General features: G+C 34.2%; 1 pseudogene; it reads right to left on the minus strand.

Annotated features, from left to right (window-relative positions):
* Positions 1-7264: 7264 nt before the first annotated feature.
* On the minus strand, positions 7265-8878 carry LOC149575928 (cytochrome P450 77A1 pseudogene; annotated as a pseudogene).
* Positions 8879-23140: the final 14262 nt, after the last annotated feature.

Below are 23140 nucleotides of genomic sequence, written 5' to 3' on the forward strand. Positions count from 1 at the left end.
CACTCCCTTTAGCATCTCTCACTCCCTTCAACATTGGACACTCCCTTTGCCATCAGACACTCCCTTCTCCTCTAACACTCCCTTTGCCTTAGTCACACAGATACCTTCACTTATAGGGATGCCTTTGGTAAGGTGGAAAACTTTAGTCACGCAAATGCCTTTGGTCACTCAAATGCCTTTGGTCACTCAGATGCCTTTGGTCACATAGATGCCTTCAGCCAATTAGATGCCCCTATTCACCACACAAATATTGTATATGAAAGTCACCATACATAATAGTTTTTTGCCGTACATCTTGGCAACTAACACCCAAACTTCCCTCATAATTTGGTGCACCCAATATTTCCTCACCATACTATGAATAGTGTATAGTTTGTCATTCCTAATAATAAAAAGGTGTGTCAATGAATACTAATTAATTTCTCCCAACATCCTGTTGTCAAGTAGACAACATGTTGCATACAACCACCTAGCATCGTTTGAACTTCAACCTCCAACTTCCTCTAGCTGCCCATAATGAATGTTGTGTATTTATTTAATATATGCAATAAGTGTTCTAGTTATTATAGAGATTTATTAGATATCTATAAATAGAGTATTTATGTAATGCATTCATAAAGTCAATAAGGTAATAAGATGAGTTTTCTTTTTTGTATGTTTGCCTTTTTTATTATTTGCCTTCAAATTGGTATCTAAGCCTGAAGAGTTGAGTCTACGAAAGAAAAATATTTGTGGATATTTACTATTGTTGTAATAGTTAAATGAGGTTTTAATGTTTGATTGATTTCATATTCAAACAAGTTTCTAAAATTGGAGGCTATTTGTTGTGCAGATCTAAAAAAATTAATAGAAGTTATGAGTGTAATGCTTGAGAGAAGGTATGAATCAAATTTTAAAGAGTGAAGTCTAATGAGAATATATTTGTTAAAAAGGAGAAAAATAAGTATTGTGTGACTTTTTTTTAAGCTATATGTCATTGGCTTTGGCTTGCATGGTGTTTTTTCTTTGTAAACTAAAATTGTACAAATTGTAAATTGTAGTTGTAACTGTGAGAATTATAATGACATCAAGAAGTAGTATAGCTCAACCAAAAATTCCAATATTTTCTAGTAAAAATTATGAGTTTTAGGCTATAAAAATAAAAATGTTGTTTTGTTCTCAAGGCATATGGAATCTTATTGAAAATGGTTTTAATGAACCACAAGATGAGTCTGGATTATCAAAAGATGAAAAAGATAATTTACAAGATAATATAAAAAATGATGCTAAAGGATTGTTTCTAAGTTTCAACAATCTTTAGATGAATCAATTTTTCCTAAGGTCTCTACAACTTAAAAATCTAAAATAGCTTGGGATATTTTAGAAACAACATATTAAGGGACATCAAAATTTAAGATTGCTAAATTGCAAAATTTAAAATGTGATTTTGAAAATTCATGTATGAAGGGTTGAAATTCATTTGATCAATTTCTAAATCAAGTAATGAATGCACGGTTAGTCAAATTAGATCATATGGTGATGATTTGATTGATTAAAAGGTTTTTGACAATATACATTCTATTTTTACTAGAAAATTTGATGTCACTATTGTTTCTATTGAAGAATCTAAGGATTTAACAACACTCTCTATTGATGAGTTAATGGGGTCACTTATTTTTAATGAATCTAGAATGAACACAAATAAAAATTCTTCTCTAAAGAATGCTTTTAGACCACGAGTATCTTTTGGAAAAGGAAGAGGAAGATCAAACTTCATCGGAAGAGAAAAAGGTATAAGCATAGATGGAAATTGAAGTCAAAATCAAGAAGAAAGGAAAAATTAATCCATCTAGAGTTTCAACAGAGAACGTGGGAGAAGTTCATTCCAACATGTCCATCATCAAGGTTTGATAAATCTCGAATGCAATATCATTATTGTAAGAGATGTGGTCACTTTGCAAGTGAGTGTAGAAAGAAACAAGAAGACATTGAAAATAATGCTGCTAATTACTCAAATATATTTGGTAACAATTATGGAAGTTTATTCATAACTTGCAATATTTCTCAGGAAAGTTATAGTGATATACATGGTTTCTAGATAATGGATGTAGTAATCTAATGACTGGAAATAAAGATTTATTTTCTAGTTTGGATTATACTATAAAATTTGAAGTAAAGTTAGGAAAAGATAGTAAATTTTTTATAATAGGAAAAGGTTTTATCAATGTCTTGACAAAAAATGGAGGAAAGAGACATATTCCTAATGTGGATTTTGTGCCTAGATTAAAACACAATCTCATGAGTGTTGGACAATTAAAGAAAAAAGGTTACAAAGTGTTATTTGATAATTATGTTTGTACAATCTTGGATAGAAGCCATGGTGACAAGTTAATTGCAAGGGTCAAGATTACACAAATTTGGATGTTCCCCCTCTAGATCCATTACATTCAAGGAGAAAAAGAGGTTAGTTTCAAGATGGTATTCTCAAACCATTCATGGCTATGACATTTGAGGTATGGTCATCTCTATTCTGATGCTTTGAGCTTGTTACAAAAGAAAAATATGGTGAAAGGATTACCTCAAATAGTGCAACCACCAAGTTCATGTGAGAGTTCTATTTCGAAAAAATAACATAGATAAATCTTTCCAATAGGAAGTTCATATAGAGCAAGAGCACCATTGGAATTAGTTCACACTGATATATGAGGATCTATGAAAACTCTATCATTAGGAGGAAGTATATATTTCCTAACATTTATTGATGATTTTAGTAGGAAGAATTGAATATACTTTCTCAAACAAAAGAGTGAAGCTTTTGAAAAATTCAATGAGTTTAAAATTTTGGTTGAAAAACAAAGTGGTCTATACATCAAGGTATTACAATCTAATAGAGATGGTGCATTCGGTTCTAATGAGTTTCTAGACTTTTGCAGATGCCATGTGGAATTAAGAGGAAATTTACCACAAGGTACCACAAAAAAATGGTGTAGTAGAGAGGAAGAACATAACCATAATGGAAATGGAAAGAAGCATGTTGAAGGCCAAAAATTTATCCAATGATTTTTGGGTGGAAGTTGTAGCATGTGTTGTATACCTCTTGAACAGAAGTCTTACAAAAAATGTTAAGAAAAAAGTTCCACATGAAGTGTGGAATGGTAAGAAACACAATGTATCCCATTTTAAATTTTTTGGATGTTCCATCTAAATTGATAAGGAAACTAGATGTTAAAAGTGAAAAATGTATCTTTATTGGTTATAGTGAAGAATCAAAAGCTTATAGATTATATAACCATGTTCGAAATAAATTGATCATTAGTAGGGATGTTAAATTTGGAGAAGAAGATTCGTGGGATGGAAATGATAACAAAAACATCACAAGAGGAGCACCAATATTTAAAAGTGAAGATGAATCAAAGGAAGAAGGTACTCAAACACCACCCAATACTCTGCCAATATTTTTCCATCCACATTAATAGCCTAATTTGCATTAATGAAAAAACTTAGTATAAAATCATCATCTTTCTCATGCCATAATCCATAATCAATTTTACCCTTCATGTATTTGAATATCCTTTTATCAATTTAACAACATGTGATTCCTTAGGTTCTACTTGAAATCCTACAATGACACCAACAATATTAGATATATATTGTAGTGTGTGTTAAGTATTGTCATCCATCGATCATTAATATTTTTCATATATGATTTGCATTAGATGAATTGTCATTCTTTGTCAACTTATAACCAGTTATCATAGGAGTTCCAATTGGATTTGAATCAGCATCCTTAATCTCTTCGATGTATCTTTCACACACTTAAACTGTGAAATGAAAATTGCTATTTTTTATTGTATAATCTACAAACCAAGAAATAATTTCATCTCGCTTATTATGGACATCTCAAACTCTTTTTGTATCTTATTTGCAAACTCTTTACTCAATTTTTCATTACAACTAGGCTAGTCCAATTCCTGAGCCAAATGTAGAAGGATTATAATCTTCAAACCTTTCTAGACAAGGGAAGGACAATGCAACACATTTTATGTGATAGTTGTGGACAACAATTGAGTCCTTTGGAGCATAATTGTAGGTTAATTTCCAACACACCTAGTTGTTAGACTACTCATGTTTGGTATTTTTTGTGCCATGTTTGATGAGTTTCACATGTTATTTGAGCTAGAGTTGGGTAGGAGTAAATTTAGGAACTAGTTCTTAGCTAAATATATTGTTTACCTTGTAGTCTATACAGAAGAAATGTTGGAAGTCAGTTTAGTAATTAATTAGTTTCAACTGAAGTAGGTGGGAGTATATTTATGTGGAAATTTATGTCTTCTATTTTATTAATGAATAAAAGGTATATGGCTTGTAATTCTAGAGTTAGTTTTTCCAAGTTGTAATTTTGGGTGCCTTGGAGATGAATAAAAATCAAAGATTTATAGGGTAATTACTTTCTTTATTGTCCTTTTTTCTTGTTCTAGAGTATTGATTACCTTTTTATTATTGAGAAATGACCAAGCATTTTGTAAAGTCAAATTTATCTGCATCAAGTTGTTGATGGAAAGAATTTGAAAAATATTAATAATTTTATGTTAGTCTAAAAAACTAATAGTTTGTAGATATCATTAAAATTCATTTTTCTTTCTAAACATATAGATAGATTTAAATGACGTGTTCTATTAAATCAATTCAATCAAAGTACAAGAAATAAAGTGTTATTCATAAGTGGCGTTATTTATCAACTTCTATCATAAAGTTTTCATATAAAGCTATTTTACAAACTATCAAATGAGTACCAATGACATTCAATTATCTTATCTTCAACTAAATTTAACCAAATAGATTTCTCAACAAAAAAGTTAGAGTTAAACTAGTTTATATTATTTGTTGATCAGCTATGTATATTGAAAAAACCTCCCAGTTGATTTTAATTTGTCATGCCAAGAAAAGGAAAATGTAGTTTTTATATAATCAAACTTTCTAAAAGTAGCATCAAAAGTATTGTGCATTTACTATCAACCTTAGGAGTTAGGTAAATCAAACCCACCACTAGAGTAAAGATTGACAAATCAGTACTCAAGCCAATTGATGAGGGTTTAAATATTCACCATGTCATTGCCTTCATGGGCTCAACCGCCACTAAGAGCTCATTAATTCACAAAATTGGGGACCTTTTCTTAAACATATCTCTTAGATATGTTCAATAGATTAATCAAGTGGATCTATATCCTCCCAAAAGGGTTTGATACTTTCACTAGATTGATTTTCTTTGAAATTATGTTCTGATTTTTGTTGGTATGACTATCAATGAAAACATAAATGAAGTTTTGTATTGTGAACATTAGAGGGAAGCTAGAAGAAATTTTTGCAGATGTTGTGTCATCATGGAAAAAAAATTGTTTCTTTAATTCAGTAAAGATCTTTCTTATTCTTTTATATGTCATTCCTATTTTAAATACTATTATGTCAAATTTAAAACTATTGAACATAGTACATTTAAGGGAAGTGTATCAAATCATATTTGTTAAGAGTGATTTATATTTTAATGCATATCTAACTCGGTTATGAAACTTCCATCGATTAACTAAAGCAAAAAAACTCTGGACCTTTCAATCTTTAAGTTATTTTTCTTACAAAATAAATTTGACCGTACACATTATATGCCAACAAAAAAATGCCAATCATAAAATGTCCATCCTTGTAATTCATGCTTTGTTTTGAGTGGTCCAATATTTTAATTTTATCCCAACTAAAGACCCTAACTCACTACCTACAAATTTTAATTACAATTATTTGTTTAGTACACCATAGTAGAATCTTGAAGATGCAAGTGTATGTCAATTTATTTGTTCAAATTGTATATGTAATTTACATTTGTTGCATTTTTTGTTGACATAAGTGATGTTGCGGTAGTTTGCGTGTAACTCGACTACCACTCCCAGTTTTTGAAACTTAGCTTCATCATTCCTTCCATGCAATTAGATGGAGTGAAAGCAATTATTCTAGTTATTTTAATTAAGAATAATTGTAATTTAATGATGTGCATACATATCTCGACCTATATGGTTATTTTAGATTGTGAATTGTCTGCTTGTGGGGTGCATTAAATATTGTATGATAAATGCATGGAACATAAAATAGAAAAGAATGTTATGATAAGAGGTTGCAAGCTCTATAAGATATTGTATAATGTAATGATTAAAGATAGACAACAATGTCATCATGCCAATTCATTCAATTCCAATAAAATGCTTAGCGTGAGAATGAAGCATGTCATGTCATCATTTTATGTATAGCTCTATAAAATCTTGTATGCCAATTCATTCAATTGTCGTGGAGATTAGCGTTCTAAGACTTTTGAAATGACATGTTCGATAGAAAGCACTCTAGTCTTCCATTAATCTCCATGAAAATCAAATAAATGGAAAACTACAATTTAATTTTTTTTTTTAATTATGAAGATTCATCTAACGAAAAAACGTTATCGTTGTGCAAGAAAGTCTCTCACATGAAATATGGATCTCATAAGTCAAGAGTGGACTTTTCATGGTGACAACAAGATTGATGGCAGCAATCCACGGAAGCACCTTGTATCAAATGCTTTCAGAAAATGGCACACACTTCAAAAAACATTGTGTGCCACAAAGAAGGGAAAACTTTGCATGTAGAATTACTACAAAATGCATGATAGGATAACCATGAGATAGCTAGGACATAAGAAAGTCAATGGTCTCTAAAATGATAAATAAAACATAAAATATTATATATATAAATATATTTAAAAACATATTGTTTCAATATGATTAAAATAAAACATGATATCAAATGTAAGATTTGTTTCAAGATTTGATTGTGTATGTTATTTTTACCATCAATGTTTTGGATATTATCAAATGAGAGAATGTAAGAATAGAATGGTATAATAGGCAGAGTAATGAGAAGGTAAGCACACAAATGGAGGAAGAGAAAGAAAAATCATAAATGAATGAAAAAAATAAATAATGAAGAACAACAAGGAAAGGACAACAAGAACTAAGTTGAAAAATGAACAAGCAAAATAATGACTGAAAAACCAAGCTTAACAAATCTTGGATTTCAAAAGTAGATTGTGGAAATTTGATAAAGTAAATCATGACCATTAGTATCATTAATTAAATCTAATCAATGGCAGTATATCAAAAAATTAGGTATTTCTTACTGCGAGTAAAAAATGACATAAAGGTTATTAACATAGTTGTTCTTATCCCTTACATACATAGAGATTATTAACATAATTGCTTTTATTCCTTACATTGATATGAACGACCACCTTTCAACATCACACTAATGGAAAAATAAATCAACTTTGACAAATATATGATGTTTAAGTTGTCCATCAATAAACACATTCATTCCTTTACTTTCATGAGCCTAGGAAGGGCCATAACTTGAAAGGGCTTCCGGAGAGAACGGACGGGAGACTCCATAACTTCCAAGAATCCATCCATTTCGGAGAGATCGACCGGGTGGCCATCAATACACTTCCATTCGAAGGCCTTCACCAGACGAGCCGCAATGAGCCGCAAATGTGTCATGGCCACTTGCAACCCCGGACACATCCTTCTCCCCGTGCCAAACGGTATCATCTTCATCTCCTTCGTTCCCGTCACGTCCACGTCAGCATTCAAAAACCTCTCCGGCGAAAAATCCCATGGCTTCTCCCACAACCTCGGGTCCTTGGTCATCCCCTCCTGGTACAGGTTCACGGCGGCGCCGGCGGGGACGTGCCAGCCGCCAAGAGTGCAGTCCTGCATGGCACTGTACGGAAGCGTAAAGTAGCTCGGTATGTGCCGCCTCAACGTCTCCATCACAACCGCCTCCACGTACTCCATCTTCGCCACTTCGCCGGCGGCGCCCACCACCTCCTCGTGGAGCTTCGCCTGCACTTGCGGATTGTTGGCGAGATTGCCGAGCAAGAACTGCAGCGCGGTGGAGGTGGTGTGGGAGCCAGCGTGGACGAACTCCGCGCAGAGCCCCGCCACCTCAGCATCGCTCAGCTCCATATCGAACAGCGTGTCCACGTATGCCACGTAAGCCGAGCCCCGTCCGCCATGGCTGATCATCTGCCGCCGCCTTTCGACCAGGGACACCACCATGCCGCCGCCGCGGGAAAGGATTTGTTGCACGTGTTTAGCGTTAGTTGTCCGCCGGAAGAAGCTCCCGAGCGGAAAGGCGGCGTAGCCAGTGCTGAGAATCTTGGCCTCGCGGAGGACATCGGCCATGGCGCTCTGGAACTCACGTGCGAAATCGACGTCCATCTCCATGCCGAAGCACATGAAGAGCATGATACCGAACACGGCAATTCTAATGTTCTCCTCCACGCCTACAACGCCGCCGTTTTGCGCCGCCTCTGCGGTTATCCGGTCGACGAGGCTTTGCATGGCGCGCCGTCGGAAGCTTCTTAGAAAGTTGTTGTCGTTGGCGGCGGGTTTGAGCGTGTGGGTGGCAAAGTTTTTGCGCAGGGCTCGCCATAACGGTCCCTGCGGAGTTGATCCGATTGTGGGCTGCCCGGCGGAGTGAGGTCTGCTGCAAAAGACTTGGCCTTTCTCCACCAGTGCTTCTCGAATCAGCTCTGAGCTCGTTACAATTATGAATGGCTTTTTGCCTCTTTGTAGTGTGAAGATCGGCCCATATCTGGCCTCCAGATCTTTCATAGAGCTGTGGATTTGTTGGGTGTTGTTGAATGATATGTTTCCAAGCAAAGGCCAATACATTGGACCAGGCGGCAGCTTTTTTCTGCCCCTGCCATTACTCCTGTCTATGACGAAGAAGAGGAGAGACAGCAGGGCAAGTAACAGCAGAAAGAGGAGGGCGTCCAAAGACATGCTTTTTTCAATAGAATCCCTTATACTCAATCATCAATACCAGTCTTGCTTATATATGTAAGAGAGTTAAACATGCATTAATCCATCTAAGCCAATCTCTATTTCTTTCTTGTTTTTTAAATGCTTTTCACCCGGAATTCTGAATCACCATGAGCCCGTTCGTTGACTTGTTTTCTTTTAAAACCATTTGATGACCGTTTCTTGCCTTGAAATTAGCATTCAGAGATTAATATATTCAATTTGCGTTGCCGGGCCTTGTGATCCCTCCTATAGATATTCGTTTTTCAGCCCTTTGATAGTCGCGTTTACATTAAATCCGTATTTCAATATTTGATATTAATATGCAGAGCTTCTTCGTTTACCAGGTAAATTTACAAATAAAATATAAATTTAGATTTGAATAGTTGCTATACGCAGAGGTTCTTCGTTTTACAAATAAAATACTTTATCGTCACCTAATCATGATTAGAAAAGATTAATTTGAGATTAGAGTTCATAGACTTTTAATATAAGGACAAGAGATGCTTCATACCGGCCACTTTTTTTGTCAGACCTGACTCATCTCTCATGACTTTTATAACCTGTTTTTTGTATTTGTTTGATTTCTCTTTTAGACTAAATTTAAAGTCTTATCGAGTAGAAATAATTAAAAGATTAGTCATTAATTATATAGTATATATTTTTCAAAAAATATACAAGTTTTTTATTTTCAATTACAAATTTTTTATTTTGTATTTATAATTTTTTCTTTGATAAATAGTTCTTTTTTATTAATAAATAATATACCAATTACAATTCACAAAAAAGGGCTAGGGGATACAGGATCAATCTGTGAGAGTTTACATGGTCGAAGTCGGAAATAACAACTATTCATCAAAAAAAATATTAAGCAACCCCATAAACTGCCAAAGCAGTACCAGCTGAGGAGGGTGATTCATCACAATCATGAAAACCCCAATCATCCTTGGAATTGACAGGCAGGCTAGGAACATTCCAGCCATCAACTCACAGGGGAGAAATAGCCAACTCCAGGTGAAAAGATCATTTGCCAGAAACCACACGAGAAGCACCAGGAGGGGGGCCATCAGACCTGGGGACGACCTAGAGCCATGGTGAGGTGAAGAAGCTAAGCGGCGACGCCAACTACCATCACCACCCCTAGGAGAGCGGTGGCAAGAAGTTTACGAACGTGGCATGTGGGAACAGCGGGCAAATGAGTTGCAGCCCCAATGGCAGCCTTTGGGCAGAGTGTGATCTATTGAGACGTCAGGAGGCACTCTAACAACTGTACATGGAACATTACCCCAATGATTGAGTAGCCCATAAAGGTGGACCACCTCTAGAGCCACCTTATTGGCTTGGACTTGAATCTGCATCATTACATTGTTACAAATGCATGTTTTAGTGTACATAGAAACATTTATGTCAAGAAAACTATGAGTGAAAAGAACAACATTCTTATCTTTCCACAAAGTAAACAAAATCTTCGTCCTAAAGGTATGCCAAATTTGAGTAAATTGCCTAGGGAACCTAGGGGAATCACCCAACATAACCATATGCCAGGAAAAAAGCTCTAGCGGAAATAGCTCAAAGAAATTATGAATCTAGTGCCAATAATTTTGGGCACATCTATAGAACAAAAAAAAATGCAAAAAAGACTATAGCTGGCCACAAAAAGGACACCGAGGATTCAGAACCCCAATATGCTTGAGTTGAGGCCCAAGGAGAAGACCATGAAACATCAGGCACCAAGCAAAATGTGCAATCTTGGGCTTAGTAATGGTACTCTATATGGTGTTGAAATGCTTTCTCCACTAAGAAAGGGAAGACTACAGATGCTAGTGCTGGTTGAGAGTATCCACCATCAGCAAATGGGGAGAAATCCATTGATACCCCAAACTTAGTTTGTAACTGGTGAAGTGAGTAGCAGGATACCACTTCCAGTCTATCCACCAAGGTCAAACAAATTGAATACCCACCTTGTGAATTAAGTGATCTAGAATTGCAGAATGCAACAGATCAAAAGTTTGTCAATCTGAACAGGCAAGATAGAACTAGACTTGCATATCTTCCCAAGATCTATGACTCATAGAGACCCTAGAAAAGAGGTCATTAGGTATCTTGATGCCACATTTGAAAAAATGCCGAGCACTAGCACCTTGAGTCTTGCCCAAAGGAACACCCTAGGTGAAAAATTTTGGAGACCACCAAATGTTTTACTAATTCAAAGAGAGCCCATCACAAAACCCGTCACCAAACAAGTGAAGCTAAGGCTTCATAGCTTCCCAAGCTTTCCATATGCTCCTGATAACAAAAGGGCTTTGTATGTGCATAGGTTCTCGCATGATGAGAAGGGTTTGAAAGCCAATCCCTTTCCATGCAAGCCTATTAACAGGAAACCCAAAATAAATGCAATGTTGAACCAAAACTTTCCAAGCTTCATCTCCAGTAATTGCACCTACAATCCATTTGGTACAAAGAGCGAGGTCTTTCTTCTGTGTGGAAAGAAGGCCAAGGCCTCTAGACTCTTTGGGGAGGCAAAAAAATTCTCAAACCATTATGTGAAAGCCATGATGGTTAGAACCAAAGGCCCAAAGAAATTCATAGAGAAATTGCTCTAATTTTAGATAAGAGGCTTTGGAAGGAGCCCAACAGGAAGAATAATAAACATGTGTAGCCGCCAAGACCTTTGAAAAGATTTAAAATTTCCCCGCAAGAGAAAGGGGTTTAGTAAGCCAATAGTCAAGCTTCTTTTCAATCTTGACAAGCAGAGAGTTCTACAACTCGACTGGCGAAGCTTGAAAAGCAAAGGGAATGCTCAGAAAGCGAGAGATCTCCTTGTGAGTGACCCATTTCCATTTGAACTGGTCAAGCCAAGGTGGAGCAAGAAGAAAATATTTCCTATAACGTAGAATTTTGTGTCATTGAATAGCAGAACCAGAGGCTTGACAAAAATTTTCCAAGCATTGCAAGGCATTAGTGATGTTTTCCTCATCCTCCAAAAGAGTGAGAAAGGAATCATCAACAAAGTGCTAATCAACCAACTGAGAAGAGGAATCTAGAAAGGAGATGCCATGAACCAAACCAAAAGAAACAAAGTGGGCTATCAAGTAACCAAACCTTTCAACGTCAAGAACATATAAAGTCAGAGCCAGAGGACAACCTTGCCAAATGGAGCAAAAGAGCCCAAAGGCTTTAGATTAAGAGCTATTGATAGTAATACAAGCATTAGCATCTCCAAAAAGAATCTCCACAAACTAGAGAAAATTGGGACCAAAACCAAGAGCTTGAAACACAGCCAAGATGAAAGGCCATTTAATCTGGTCATAAGCTTTAACAAAATCAATTTTCAAAAAGACAAACGGCTAATTGGATTTGCAAGCCCACTCCATGCCTTCCTGGACAGCAATGATGTTGTCAAGAATATACCTGAACTTAATAAAGTCAATTTTTTTTAGCCGCACAATTAAAGGTAGGAGATGGCAAATTTTAAGAGAAATTGCCTTAGCAATAATCATATAAGACACATTAAACAAGGTAATGGGCCGCCAGTTACAGATATCCTTAGGATCGCTAGCTTTAGGAATGAACTTGATGTTTTCTTTGTTGATAATAGCTCCTAGACTCTTACAATGATAGGCTTTAAGATAAACTTTGTGCAAGTCAGGACCAATAGACTCCCAAAGGTGTTTATAAAATTCATAGGGAAACCCATCACACCCAAGGGATTTGTCATTAGTAATGGAAAAGACTGCCTCCTTGAGGTCTCAGATGGTGAGAAGTTTCTTACAGAAAGCATGTTGTTTAGCCACTAAGCGGTTTGGAGTAACAAAAATACACTTTTTGAGGGCTTCCTCTTGAGTAACCGAATTTCTCTACAAAGCAAAAACATTTTCATAGTGGTGAACAAAAGCTTGCAGGATGTCAGGGAGACTGGAGAGAACAAAATTTCCCTATTTGATCTTTTTAATCCCAAAATTGGTATGACGAGATCTAAGAGCCTGGAAGAATTCTTTAGAAGCCTTATCGCCAACCTCCAAACAATGGAGGTGAGCTTTGATTTGGGACCCTTGGGCAGCATAGTTATTCACAATTTGTTTGTCATGATGAAGCTTGGCAAGCTGAATTTGCAAATCAACATCAAAAGGGTTAAGGATGAGAGCTTTATAAGCTTTCTTGAGAGCCATGGTAGTGGATTCATAAGAATGTCATCTAAAAACCAGGTCAACTACTGCGAATAGATGTGTAAAAATCTAGTAGTTTTGGTAATAGCATCATTCCACCATTGAATCCAACCTATCTAAGAATGCAGATGTGGCTCCAAATTCTAGACACGTAGGATATGAGCAATAGTGGAAGCATGTGTCATCACCGATCTATTGAGAAAAAATTATGTCCTAACAACACGGTAGACAACTGTGTGTCAAGAAATGGAAAAATAAATGGGATAGTGGCTTGATAACGTCACATCTAGCAAGGGGATGATAGGTAAATCTTGATCCTCAAAAAAGGAGAAAAAAAGATTGTGTTGTAATCATGGAATGATCGAGACATTTTAAAATGCGAGTAGAGCTAGCTCGAAATTTAAACCAAGTGTGTCAAACCCCACTATACTAGCGATGGTTAGTACTGGGATCATAATTTCCCAATTTATTACACGTGTAATACCAGGCTTCCCTTTCCCCGATTGTCCAACGAAAAAGAAAAATGTCATCTTTGCCAAAGGAAAACTCAACCATATTGAAATCACCACACATAACCCAAGAAGCTAGAGGCAAGTTGTCAACCATCTAGCCCCATAATTGAGATCTTTCCACATCATCATTAGAAGCATAAACATTAACTACTCCAAAGGAATGGTTGTTGATAGAAAGAAAAAGCCAAATTATTTTGTGCATGGGATCAGAAACATGTGAAATAATAGCAAAATGAAGAGGAGGTGATAGAAGAGTAACTACACCAGCTCTACAAGTTTTGTACTAAGAGGAAAACATAATGCTATCCAGCCAAATGACGTGACATGTAGAGGAAAGCATGAAACCAAAAATTTTAACCTCTTGCATGCAAAGAAAACCTTTAGAAATTACCAAGTCTATGACAGGTGTCCATGATAAAAAAATATATGAAAACTCGTCCATATCTTCCTAATCCTCAAGAGAGGAGTAACTATTTTGCAAGAAAATTGAAACTTGGTTAAAGCTAGAATAACCCTTCTTTTCTCCTTTAGTTTCTCAACACATCTGAGAGGACTACAACAATGCCGCACATTTTGAGTCACAATGGAGGATGCAGCAAACAGAGTTTGAACCACAACAGAAGTGGTAGCCCTTGTGGATGCCTTGATCCCCTGTGAACTACCAAGGTTTGAAACCTGGGAAATAACAAGGTTTGATTCTAGAAAAACTATCATCAACCCTACAATGGTTGGGGTTTGCACTCTTTTTGAAATAAGAGGAACCAAAATGACAGCTACATATGATTTTTTAGGAGCCGAGGGAGTCTTTCCCTTGCACCCAACAGTAGTCCATTCTTCTTCTTCTTTTCCTTCTACTGGTTTGGCAAGGGCCTCCTTAGGCGGGGGTTTGACCTTGGGCACACCCAAAGGGAAATCCCTAATCTTGTGTTCCATTGACTGGCACCTATAACAGGTGTTGGGCAGGCTCAAATAGAGCAAGGCTTCAGAACCAATCTAAATCTCCATAGAATCCTTGAGATCCTTGGAGAGATCAACCTCAACGCACATGCATTTATGATGACGAGCATTGAAAAACTTTTCATGTTCCTTAGTAAGAAATTTTCCAAGAGTATTGGCAATGGACTCAATAAAAAGCCAACATGACAAAGCTAAACCTAGGAACTTGACCCACACAGGAACCCTAAGCTTTTTGTCATTAGAGATAGTGAAGTCTCTCGACCATCTTTGAAAAACTAGCAAGGAAGAACGCATTGACCAATGGCCATTGTTAAAAACTACATCTGCCTGAGATGGGTTGGCAAAATTAAATTAAAAAAAAACTGTTGGTAAGGTTTTTCACAGCATTAAGGTGGACTCCATGAGGAGTCCAACTCTTGTTTACCCATTCTTGGAGAATAGCTTCAGAAGGACTCCTACCTACAAAATACCTTATCAAGGTATGTTGTTCTAATTAATCACAAGTAGCATGAAATTCTTGCAAAGGAAGGATAATATCAAGATTACCTCATGAAAGACCTTCAAGATAAATTTGCAAGGATGCTTGTTCAATGGAGATGCCATGGCTTTCCGAAGCAGTAGTGTGAATACTAGTATCAACAACTAGGTCACAGCTAGCAGGGCAATTATAAACTAGCCTAAAAACTCCCACACTAAATGCAGTTTGACAGATGGTAAACACAGAAGTAGAGCTTAGATAGAGAGTCGTATGCAAGGAAACTTGAAGAATGCATGAAACCTTAGCAGAGCGGAAAAAAAACTCTCAAGTCTCACAAATTTTAATTCACAATTTTAATTAAATATATCAAACAGTTTAAACATCACACACATAGGCTTTATTCCTATGCTAAAAGTGTTAAATAGTCAAAATTGACCTCTTTGTCAACTTAATTTCTTCCTTAGTGTGTGATGTTTAAGGGTGGCCCAAATATATCATTGAATTTCAATTATCATTCTCTAAATGTTATCATTATATTACAACTTATTATTGACAACAAAATTGCACTACCTCAACAAAGAAAACACTACTTAATTATCATTACACATCTCTTCCGCAAATAATACAACAATGTTAGCATGCTTCAAAAATGTCATACAACAATAAATGAATATGGAGGGACAAGGAGAGCCTCGCACATGCATGTGTGTATAAACATATAAAGGCAAAAAAAAAAAAACTAATTAATTTTTTTTAATTGAGATTACATTATAATTAAATATCTTTGAATTTCAATTATCCTTCTATAATATACTATCATTATATTACAATTTGGTATTGACAACAAACTTATACTATTTAGTTGTTTTTGATAAATTGTGTCGGAGTTATAGGGTACTTTGTTGGTTTATGATGCTCTAGCCTACTACTTGATTGTAATAGCCCATGGCAATGTTATTTCTCGATAATGGTTCCATGAGTTCAGGGCCCTTTCTCTACCTTCTTTATCGAAAACGTAGAAAACTCTACTTAATTGCAATTACAAATCTCTATGATGATAAATACAATAATGTTAGCATGCTTATAAATGGTATACAATAATAATTGAATATGGAGAGAGAGAGAGAGAGAGAGAGAGAGAGAGAGAGAGAGAGAGAGAGAGAGAGAGAGAGAGAGAGAGTAGGGATGTGTGAGAGAGTGAAGGAGAGAAAGAGAATAGGGTGAAAGACATGCATGTGTGTGTATATATAGTTTTAAATATAAAATTAAATTAAGCTCGATGGGGCAACGTAGTTAGGTAAGGGATTTGGGTTCATAGCATATAGGTTTTGAGGTTTATTCTCTCCACCTCAATTATCTCTATCATTTGGATAGTTTGAGCCTGGTCAACAACCTCCAAGGGACAAGTCTCACCTCAACTTTTCCTTTCATACCCCAAATTGGAAAAAATCATAAATCCAGGGCAAGTTGCAATTAGAATTGTTGGGTTGAGTCGTAGTTATACTAAATGCAATGGTGATACCCCTAGGGTATAAATAAATAAATAAAATTAAAATAATAGACAAATATTATGTGATCTACTAATTATTCATAAAGTGGAAAGGTTTGTGTATTTGAATTTAAAAGATTTCTATGAAAATAATGAAGAGATATTTTATATGAATTACAAGTTTATAATCATTACATATTATTTTGATGCAAGTGATAGTTTTAAATTGTATTTAAGGTAATTATTATTTTATATGCATTAAAGTTTTTATGTACATGATCATGTATGGATGGGAATCATGGATAACTTTAAGAAACCCCCATTTGGAAAAAAGTATAAAATCTTGGTGAATCCAACATTATTTTAGGGGGAAACTTTTAATTTCTATTGGCAATTTTTTTTCAAACTTGGAAAAAAATTAATTTCATTGACGACTTTTTTTTGTCGTATGAAAATTTTGTAAAACCCAGGGGAATCTTTAATTATTGAAGAAAATTGTGATCAAAAGTATGAATACATAAAAACCATATTTTATATCATCTTAAACGTAGTAACTCGTTTAAATAACTATTAGACGATCATAAATCGATAGTATAAATCCTATTTCAAGCCTAAATGTTAAAGGACAACAACTTTTAGAGAAATACTCTAGAATAATGACACGTGTCCACACTCAAATCCATTTCAGGCCAACACTTAAAAAGACAAAAGCTTACTTGGAAAGTCTCCAAAATAGAGACACATGTCAAGTATATGTACTTATCATATAACCTAACCTAAAGTTTTACCATATATTGGCGCATGTGACCATCGAATAAAATAAGCCTTAAAAATTTTGCATGAAAATATATAATTTACCATGTGGAAAGATTAGGTAGCATTGGCAAAGTCATTGCTAAAATAAAAATGATTATGTATCATTATTTCCAATTGGACTAAGCATGGGACCCAGTTTTCATAGAGTGTGGGTGACATCACCACTGCAAAAGTGTGAAAAAATTTACCAAATTCAAGGTCCCCAAAGAGTGAGATTTGTCATTTGGTGAATATTCATCAATAAAGCTAACCCTGGATGGAATATGTTGGTCTTATACAACAAAAAACTCTAAATAGGACTAATACGGAAGCAAAGGTTGGGGCACACCTAGAATAAAAACATGTCAAGTGGAGTAGTGTCACTACTTGGAGTAAAATTTCTCCAACTTGTTAATTGAATAACTACATGATCTTTACAATGAATGGTTGTTAATACTTAATACTTCCTAAAGGTTTTGCAAATGAAGTAGCAAGGTGAGCTTAATCTTGAAGGAAACTCCATAGTTAACCTCCCAAGAAGGTTTAGAGCTTCACCCCTTTGAGTATCACCAAGATGTAATGTGTTAACTCTTATATCCATTCTCAAGAGAAAATTTTTCTTGTGAATCGTGCTACTCAATTAAAATGAGCCAATGAGTTTGACTAAAAAGCTACATAGTTGAATTCTAATAGAGTTATCAAACTCATTAGTGGAATTATACATCACTTTAAACCAAATTCAAATAATATTAGCATGTAGAGGCATGATGCACAAACATTAGATATTTCTTACCTCCCTATAATTTAAGAAATCATCTCAGACAAATTTATCATGAATTGGTAAAAAAATGAAAAAATATTTCAAAATATTCATAAGATCAAAGTAGTTAATGAAATCTACAAAAAATTAGTATGGCCATTTAAATTAACACTAAAATATTAGATAATTTGTAAACTTCTCTTCTATAATAAATTGAAACAAGAAAAGAGTTAAAGAAAACTCAAAAGAAAAAAACCTTCAAGGTCTAGGAATGACCATGACTTTTAAAGGCTTCTTAAGAGAATAGACGGTATAGCCCATAACTTCTAGGAACCCATCCATTTTTAGAGGCCAAACAATTATTCATTAATGCATGACCAATGGAAGTCATTCATTAGACTAATTTTTATGAGTCATAAATTGATCATAGCCAAGTCTAAGCTATTAAGACGTGTCCTTCTTTCTCTTCCAAACATAATTACCTTCATATCAAGTTCACAAGAGTGTTCAAAAATTATTCCAGAGAAAATTGTTTGATAATGGTGTAAGTGTAATTGAAAATAGAAATAGTAATGTCAAATGTGCACTTGGAAATTTTAGAAATAATTTCTAAATTCTTTGTTTTGTGTTTTTAGTAAATCTTCATAAATTTAAATTAGATGTTTACGAAATCTCTTTATTGGTCATATAGTCAGCTATTATGGTTTTAGAGGCTACAACCTCTACAAAAGATTGTCTTCTTGTATTGTTTCTATAGATAAAAATATGTGATCACAATATTGAGGTGATATGCAATAGATATTGAAAAATTAAAATAATTTATTGTGTTTAATTCTAGTTTTGTGTTTTGTATTGGGTTATACATTTACAAAGTGGTATCAAATCTCAACTAGGCCTAGTTTTGTCATGGTCTAGGGCCCAAGATCATTAGTATGATCTTTTGAGACTCTACTTGGTGTCTTTCTAAGAGTGGGATGTGGATTTACCTCATTTAGAGGAACTTTTTGTATGTTTGAAGGTTATCAAATTATTAGCTAAAACATATTTTTGGGGATTGGCCAACATGTGGAGATTTTAGCCTCAAAAAAGTGAGTTTTTTGGTGATTTCTTTGTAATGTCCCCATTTGTTGCCAGTGTCATAATTTTATGGATTAGCCTAATATTGGATCCTTGTAGGCTATTAAGGATGGTTAGAGGGTCTTCTAAGGATTGATTCATCTCCAACATTCATGGATTTATGGATTTGGCCTTCGTTTGATATCATTTGGACTCTATTTCCCATACTGTGTATAGTAAGTCAAGAATAATAGAGATGGACCCTTTCTATTTTTAGAAAGTGTATTTGGTCACATGGGAAATTATAAGGAGAGATTCCTATTTCAGATGACATGGCAATCAAATAAGTATTTCAAGAGATATTAAAGTTCAAGTGACTTAAGTGATTAATTAAAATATTTTAATGTTAATTATAAAGTTAAAAAGTAACTTATAATAATAAAGTCACTTTAATATTATAAAGTGGAAATATAAAGTTACTTTATGATTTAAAATCGCTTTATGAGAAAAGTAACTTAAGTGACAAAAAGATGAAATTGGATTTTTATCTTGCATTGCCTCGTTGTGTTTGTATTCCCTCATATCAAGGTTATAAAAGTGTGGAGCTACATTGGGATTAACACCATGAAAAATATGATATTGATCAAATGCAAATGGTTTCTTAAATGTGACTAGTTATCTTAAGGATGAAAACCCTTAAGAAGATTATGGAGACTGGATGTATCCCTAGTTTCACTTTGAATATTATCAAAATTAGGTACGCATGTATAGATTTGATATATTATCTCAGTCAAGTTTGTTCTAGTAGGAAAAAAGTTATTAGTGAAACCTCTTGCTAGTCATAGGAAGAATCCTCGATTTAGTGTCAAGTGTGGGGACTATTGTGGAAGTCTTAGAAATAAATAATGTTATAGTCTCCTCCAACATACAGAGTTATTAGCAAATGATTACAGTACCACCGAAGTAATATCAAGACAGTCAACTAAGAGGGAACTAAGAACAGAATTTATTCAGGTCAAGGTTAGTCCACATTCAAGTGACAGTAAAAGGAATGTGGCATTGATATCCAACATGTCATTACAAGTCTAAATTCTTCAACATGAGCAAGCAATAAATAGTTGTAGGATAGTGGAAGTTGGGGGTTCTTGAGGACATTCATTCTCAAGAGTTACATCTCTTCCTCACTGTTGAGACTACACAACTAAAAAGATTTGGTTTGGTTCAAACCTCAAAGGTAAAATCTACTTGTGATTCATTTTGAGTGTCATTGTGCAATGAGGGCTCAAATCTAAAGATTAGAGTTAAAATTGGGAAGGCAATGGTTGTGAAGTATTTTAACGATTTGACCAACTTTTGGATGTGTATGCCTACATATTAGCTATTATATATGATACTATGAATGTCATACAAGTTCAAGTTGTCACCTAGATGTTGTAAAGGTTTCAGAAGTGTTACAATAGTACTATTCTAGCCATAAATCTTGCATAAGTTATTGTACGGAAACCATAAACAAAAGTGGCAATTTTGGACCTACAGTATGTTTGAGAGTCATTTAGAGCCATCATATTATTGTCATTATGTTGTACTAGAGCCATGATGTGTAGTGCAAGTTCCAGTCAGTCCTTGGAGTAGCTAAATCAAGGTTCAAAGGCTCTACACATGTTAGAGAAGTTCTAAAGTTGTTCTAGTGTTGCAACATCAATCATTATTTTTGGTATGTAAGAAATAAGCACCAACATTTATTTGAAAGGAATTACTATGACTAATTAATTTGAAAAGTTACTATTTTTGTTTACTAGTAAATAAAATATAGTAAACTTCTATGAATTTGTATTGAATCTCATATTGATTTTGTGAAAATATTGTTACATGACACTTCCCTTGATTCTTGAACTAAACTACTTAGTAAACACCAACATCATCACTCTCTCCTACTTCTACTTACAAAATCAATTTGTAACTAAGTTTCCAAATTTCTCACAAACTATTTGACAAAATTCAGAACTACTAAAAGATAAACATTTTAAGAGCAATAAAGCAGGCATGTCATTACAGTGGTATCAGAGCCTAGTTTCATGCCATCCTATGGGGTAGGAAAGTATTTTTGGAGAATATTTGTGGTTAGTTTTTTTTTTTTATGCAAATAGAGAATGTGTTAAAAGATGTGTGTGTGTGTGTGTGTGTGTGTGTGTGTGTGTGTGTGTGTGTGTGTGTGTGTGTGTGTGTGTGTGTGTGTGTGTGATTTAGTTCTATTTTACTTTAGTTTTAAACCTTAGAAAATAAAACATGTGTGTCTAGTTTTCTTTAGATTGTTATTTTTGAGGTTGTGATTTCTTCATATTCGACCCTTTGTAATTATTTTCTCAAGAGCTATAATAAAGATATAATTTTTGAGTTTTATTATTGTCAAAAATTTACAAATATTTGACTTCCTATGTTATTTGTGTCACATGGAGGTATTTTTCTCTCTCTTCAATTATTGGTTTACAGATGTTAGATTATTTTTTGTCTTATCTCTAACATACAACTTACTAACTATAACAATTTGTTAGTTACTCCCACCTCCTCTTACTACCATCTAATATGATATGTACTTTCTTGGGTTCACCAATACTAGATCCATGCACTTGTTTTTTGCTCATTTTTCCTCCCTAGACCTCCCATGAATCAACCCTTATATAGGTATTACAAGGGATATTTTGGATGATTTCAACTCTTGCATTCCCCACAAGTTGTTTTTAATATTTGTATTTATATTTATTTTTTATAAGTAATCGGTCAAAGCCTTGATTATTTATCATTTATTTATTACTATTTGTGAAGTTTAATTATTATTATGGGTTAAGCTTGAGTAGTTTCAAATACAATACCTCCGTGATGAGAGACTCAAAAGTTACCATTGTGTTGTAGGCTCTTGCCTAATATTTGTATTTATATATTAACCATTAGGTGAGGAAGTATTATTAAGTTTGTATACATAGTAATTTTATTGGTAGAAACATTTAATCATCTAAATTATTATTTAATAGAATACATCTTTATTATGGTATTATTATAACAATTTATATTATCATTTAATATATAATTTATTAGATTTTTTATTTATTTATTTATACAGTAATCGCCATCTTTTCTTATTATGAAATTCATCAATTAATCCCAATAAAAATCAACTAAAATAGGAAATTACAATTAATAAACAAAATAATATCAGTCATGATCCAAGAAATAAAGATCAGCTAGTTGGAACTTTTAGTTTGTTCAGATCTGTAGTTGTTTAACTGTGAAATAAGTTTTGATATCCTCAAAATCAGTAGGCTTATACAAATCTATTAAGAATTTGATTTGTGATTGATCTTTTATTTCTATGTGATGTAAAACTCTTTGAAAAAAGAGGTATTGTAATCAACATTTAATTAGCAATCAATAAAATCTCCTTTTTGTGATGTAGTAGTTTTTCATGTTGTGTTTATTGATTTTTTTTGTCTTTTATGTGGTATTAGGGCAAGTTATATCTAAAGGGCTATTGTAGTTTCTATTGTGTTACAATGGCAAAGAGAAGGAAAAAGAAGAAAAAGAAAATTATGCAAAGAGCATCTAAGATCTATTTAGGTTAGTAATGAGAAGAAGTTTGTCAACAAAATAGTGAAATATACTTGCAAAAAGGAGATTGCAGTTTGGATATTCCATAGTTTGTTGTCTTTATTAATTTATTGTGAAGAATTCTTTTGAATATGTTTCTAGGTTGGGAAAAAGTAGAAGATTGTGTGAAATAGGATAAGGTGATATCAAAAAGTAGAAGAGGATGGAAGTTGTTATTTGATAAGAGAATGATATTGTTAAAAGTTCAAGTATTGCCTTTAGAATTTTTTAAGCAATAGGGCAGGAGAGCCCAATAAAGTCTGGATCCTCCAAGCACCAAGAGTATGGCTCAATGGATGGTGTTGATAAGATACAAGGGTTTCACACCTAAACCTACAATGGACCATAAAACAAGATTGCCAGCGCTTGTGATTAGAGCATCCCAAGAGAATGGTGAGATTTATTAGGTGGGCATATGCACCGAGTT

This window comes from Cupressus sempervirens, chromosome 1 (genome assembly GCF_028749045.1).
Source record: "Cupressus sempervirens isolate cs-2001-9-10 chromosome 1, ASM2874904v1, whole genome shotgun sequence".
In the NCBI taxonomy this organism is placed as follows: Eukaryota; Viridiplantae; Streptophyta; class Pinopsida; order Cupressales; family Cupressaceae; genus Cupressus; species Cupressus sempervirens.